This window comes from Salvelinus sp. IW2-2015, linkage group LG16 (genome assembly GCF_002910315.2).
Source record: "Salvelinus sp. IW2-2015 linkage group LG16, ASM291031v2, whole genome shotgun sequence".
Taxonomy (NCBI): domain Eukaryota; kingdom Metazoa; phylum Chordata; class Actinopteri; order Salmoniformes; family Salmonidae; genus Salvelinus; species Salvelinus sp. IW2-2015.
The window spans coordinates 1613654-1619604 of NC_036856.1; positions in this window are offsets into that span (position 1 = coordinate 1613654).

Sequence of the window (5951 nt, forward strand, 5' to 3'; positions counted from 1 at the left end):
TCCTAAACATTTTGCTGTCCTTAAGAAGTAGACTGTGTCTTTCTGCATAATATAAATATACAGTATCTTTTTACAAAGAAATGGATGTCAGAAAGGAAAATACTCATAACAATACCACAGTCACATGGGCATGCAGTCCTTGATGAGGGGTACAGTAGTAGCAAACCTAATTACAAAGCAAACACCTGTGATATGTTTAATTTATCATTTGTAGCAATGTTTTACTTGTTAGGTCATGGGGCATTTTATTTAAAAAAATGTAACCTCCGAGTAGGTATTGTATTCAAATTAAGATGACGTGAGATTATATATTTTAAGGAACAACAACGCCAAGAGGGGTAGGAAACGTATGGGCTTTAACTACACTGAACAAAAATATAAACGAAACATGCAACAATTTCAAAGATTTTACTAAGTTACAGTTCATATAAGGAAATCAGTCAATTGAAATAAATTCATTAGGCACTAATCTATTGATTGCACATGACTGGGAATACAGGTTTGCATCTGTTGGTCACAGATACCTTAAAAAAAGTAGTGGTGTGGATCAGAAAACCAATCTGGTGTGACCACCATTTGACTTCGCATAGAGTTGAGCAGGCTGTTGGTTGTGGCCTGTGGAATTTGTCCCACTCCTCTTCAATGGCTGTGCAAAGTTGATGGATATTTACATTTACATTTAAGTCATTTAGCAGACGCTCTTATCCAGAGCGACTTACAAATTGGAAAGTTCATACATATTCATCCTGGTCCCCCCGTGGGGAATGAACCCACAACCCTGGCGTTGCAAGCGCCATGCTCTACCAACTGAGCCACACGGGACCATATTGGCAGGAACTGGAACACGCTCTCGTACACATCGATCCAGTGCATCCCAGACATGCTCAATGAGTGACATGTCTGGTGAGTATGCAGGCCATGGAAGAACTGGGACATTTCAAGCTTCCGGGAATTGTGTACAGATCATTGTGACATGGGGTCACATGAGGTGATGGCGGCAGATGAATGGCACAATAATGGCTCTTGTCATGATATCTCTGCATTCAAATTGCCATCGATAAAATGTAATTGTGTTCGTTGTTTGTAGCTTATGCCTTCCCATACATATAGTTGAAACCTGGATTTAGCTGTGAAGAGCACACTTCTCCAGCGTGCCAGTGGCCATCTAAGGTGAGCATTTGACCACTGAAGTCGGTTACTGCAGTCAGGTCAAGACCCTGGTGAGGACGACGAGCATGCAGATGAGCTTCTCTAAAACGGTTTCTGACAGTTTGTGCAGAAATTATTTGGGTGTGCAAACCCAGTTTCATTAGCTGTCTGGGTGGCTGGTCCCGGACGATCCCGCATGTGTAGAAGCCAGATGTGGAGGTCCTGGGCTGGCGTGGTTACACGTGGTCTGCGGGTGTGAGGCCGGTTGGACGCACTGCCAAGTTCTATAAAACGACAGCTTATGGTAGGGAAATGAATATTAAATTCTCTGGCAACAACTCTGATGGACATTCCTGCAGTCAGTATGCCAATTGCACGCTCCCTCAACTTGAGACATCAGTGGCATTGTGTTGTGTGACAAGAGTGGCCTTTTATTGTCCCCAGCACAAGGTGCACTTGTGTAACGATCATGCTGTTTAATCAGTTTCTTGATATGCCACACCTGCCAGGTGGATGGAATATCTTGGCAAAGGAGAAATGCTCACTAAAAGGGATGTAAACAAATTTCTGCACACAATTTGAAATAAACTTTTTGTGGGTATGGAAAACTTCTGGGGACTTATTTCAGCACATTAAACATGTGACAAACACTTTACATGTTGCGTTTATCTTTTTGTTCAGTATAGAATTACTGTATACCACGGGTTCTCAAAGTGGGGTACTGCAGGGGGTCCGTAGCCAGGTTTTATACACATATACAGTACCAGTCAAAAGTTTGTAGACACCTACTCATTCAAGGGTTTTTCTTTATAATTACTATTTTCTACATTGTAGAATAACAGTGAAGACATCAAAACTATGGAATCATGTACAATAGTAGCCAAAAAAAAGTGTTAAACAAATATATTTTATATTTGAGGTTCTTCAAAGTAGCCACCCTTTGCCTTGATGACAGCTTTGCACACTTGGCATTCTCTCAACCAGCTTCATGAGGAATGCTGTTCCAACAGTCTTGAAGGAGTTCCCATATATGCTGGGCTGCTTTTCCTTCACTCTGCAGTCCAACTGATCCCAAACCATCTCAATTGTGTTGAGGTCAGGTGATTGTGGAGGCCAGGTCATCTGATGCTGCACTCCATCACTCTCCTTCTTGGTCAAATAGCCCTTACACAGCCTGGAGGTGTTGGGTCATTGTCCTGTTGAAAACAAATGATAGTCCCACTAAGCGCAAATCAGATGGGATGGCGTTTCGCGGCAGAATGCAGTGGTAGCCATGCTGGTTAAGTTTGCCTTGAATTCTAAATAAAACAGTGTCATCAGCAAAGCACCATCACACCTCCTCCATGCTTCACGGTGGGAACCACACATGCGGAGATCATCCATTCAACATCTCTGTGTCTCACAAGAATTTAACATTTGGACTCATCAGACCAAAGGACAGATTTCCACCGGTCTAATGTTCATTGCTCGTGTTTCTTGGCTCAAGCAAGTCTCTTATTGGTGTCCTTTAGTAGTGGTTTCTTTGCAGCAAATCGACCATGAAGGCCTGATTTCATGCAGTCTCAACTCAAATCAAATGTATTTCTTTAGCCCTTACATCAGCTGATATCTCAAAGTGCTGTACAGAAACCCAGCCTAAAATCCCAAACAGCAAGCAATGCAGGTGTAGAAGCACGGTGGCTAGGAAAAACTCCCTAGAAAGGCCAAAACCTAGAGGAACCAGACTATGAGGGGTGGCCAGTCCTCTTCTGGCTGTGCCGGGTGGAGATTATAACAGAACATGACCAAGATGTTCATAAATGACCAGCATGGTCAAATAATAATAATCACAGTAGTTGTCGAGGGTGCAGCAAGTCAGCACCTCAGGAGTAAATGTCAGTTGGCTTTTTATAGCCGATCATTCAGAGTATCTCTACCGCTCCTGCTGTCTCTAGAGAGTTGAAAACAGCAGGTCTGGGACAGGTAGCACGTCCGGTGAACAGGTCAGGGTTCCGTAGCCGCAGGCAGAACAGTTGAAACTGGAGTAGCAGCACGGCCAGGTGGACCGGGGACAGCAAGGAGTCATCATGCCAGGAAGTCCTGAGGCATAGTACTAGGGCTCAGGTCCTCCGAAAGAGAGAATTAGAGAGAGTATACTTAAATTCACACAGGGCACCGGATAAGACAGAAGAAGTACTCCAGGTTTACCAAACTGACCCTAGCCCCCCGACACAAACTACTGTAGTATAAATACTGGAGGCTGAGACAGGAGGGGTCAGGAGACACTGTGGCCCCATCCGATGATACCCCCGGACAGGGCCAAACAGGAAGGATATAACCCCACCCACTTTGCCAAAGCACAGCCCCCACACCACAAGAGGGATATCTTCAACCACCAACTTAGTATCCTGAGACAAGGCCGAGTATAGCCCACAAAGATCTCCGCCACGGCACAACCCAAGGGGGGGCGCCAACCCAGACAGGAAGATCACGTCAGTGACTCAACCCACTCAAGTGACGCACCCCTCCTAGGGACAGCATGAACAGTTGATGTTGATGTGTCTGTTGAATTGTGAAGCATTTATTTGGGCTGCAATCTGAGGTGCAGTTAACTCTAATGAACTTATCCTCTGCAGTAGAGTTAACTCTGGGTCTTCCTTTCCTGTGGCTGTACTCATGAGCCAATTTTATCATAGCACTTGATAAAACTGTCTGTTTTTGAAATGTTCCGCATTGACTTACTTTCATGTCTTATAGTAATGGACTGTTGTTTCTCTTTGCTTATTTGAGCTGTTCTTGGACTTGGTCTTTTACCAAATATGGCTATCATCTGTATACCACCCCTACCTTATCACAACACAACTGATAGGCTCAAACACATTAAGGAAGGAAATTCCACAAATTAACTTTTAACAAGGCACACCTGTTAATGGAAATCCATTCCAGCTGACTATCTCATGAAGCTGGTGGAGAAAATGGCTAGATTGGGCAAAGCTGTCAAGGCTAAGGGTGACTACTTTGAAGAATCTCAAATATAAAATATATTTTGATTGAACACTTCTTGGTTACATGATTCCATGTGTGTTATTTTATAGTTTTTGATGTCTTCACTATTATTCTACAATGTAGAAAATAGTGAAAATAAGAATCCCTGGAATGAGTAAGTCTGTCCAAACTTTTGACTGGTAGTGTGTGGATAGTAGTGTGTGGATATTTATCCACACACAGTGCATTTGGAAAGGATTCAAACCCCTTGACTTTTTCAACATTTTGTTACGTTACAGCCTTATTCTGAAATGTATTCAATTGTTTTTCCCTCATCAATCTACACACAATACCCCATAATGACAAAGCAAAAACAGGTTGACATTTGTGCAAATTTATTATATATAAAAAACTATCACATTTACATAATTATTCAGACCCTTTACTCAGTACTTTGTTGAATCACCTTTGGCAGCAATTACATCCTTGAGTCGTCTTGGGTGTGACGCCACAAGCTTGGCACACCTGTATTTGGGGCGGGGGAGCGTTGCTGCACAGCTACTTTCAGGTCTCTCCAGAGAAGTTAGATCGGGTTCAAGTCCAGGCTCAGCCTGGGCTACACAAGGACATTCAGAAGCTTGTACCCAAAGCCAATCCTGTGTTGTCTTGGCTGTGTGCTTAGGGTTGTAGACCTGTTGGAAGGTGAACCTTCGCCCCAGTCAGAGGTCCTGAGTGCTCTGGAGCTAGTTTTCATCAAGGATCAATGTACTTTGCTCCTTTCATCTTTCCCTCGATACTGGCTAGTCTCCCAGTCCCTGCCGCTGAAAAACATCCCCACAGTGTGATGCTGCCACCTCTGTGATTCACCGTAGGGATGGTGCCAGGTTTCCTCCAGGCGTGATGCTTGGCATTCAGGCCAAGGAGTTCCATCTTGGTTTCATCAGACCAGAGAATCTTGTTTCTCAAGGTCTGAGATTCCTTTAGGTGCCTTTTGGCAAACTCCAAGCTGGCTTTCGTGTCTTTTACTGAGGAGTGGCTTCCGTCTGGCCACTCTACCATAAAGGCCTGATTGGTTGAGTGCTGCAGAGATGGTTGCCCTTTTGGAAGGTTCTCCCATCTCCACAGAGGATCTCTGGAGCTCAGTCAGAGTGACCATCGGATTCTTGTTCACCTCCTGGACCAAGGCTCTTCTCCCCCGATTGCTCAGTTTGGCCGGGCTGCCAGCTCTAGGAAAAGTCTTGGTGGTTCCAAACTTCTTCCATTTAAGAATGATGGAGGCCACTGTGTTCTTGCGGACCTTAAATTTTTTGGTACCCTTCCCCAGATCTGTGCCTCGACACAATCCGGTCTCAGAGCTCTACGGACAATTCCTTCGACTTCATGGCTTGGTTTTTGCTCTGACATGCACTGTCAACTGTGGGACCTTATATAGACAGGTGTGTGCCTTTCCAAATCATGTCCAATCAATTGAATTTACCACAGGTGGACTCCAAGTTGTAGAAACATCTGAAGGATGATCAATGGAAACAGGATGCACCTGTGCTCAATTTCGAGTCTCATAGCAAAGGGTCTGAATACTTATTTAAATACATTTGCTAAAATTTCTTAACCTGTTTTTACTTTAATTATGGGTTATTGTGTGTAGATTTTTTATTTTTATTTAATACATTTTAGAATAAGGCTGTAACGTAACAAAATGTGGAAGAAGTAGTCTGAATATTTTCCGAATGCACTGTACACACTACATATCTGAAAGTATCTGGACATCCCAAATTAGAGCCACACATTTGCTGACAGGTGTTTTAAAATCGAGCACACAGCCATACAATCTCCATAGA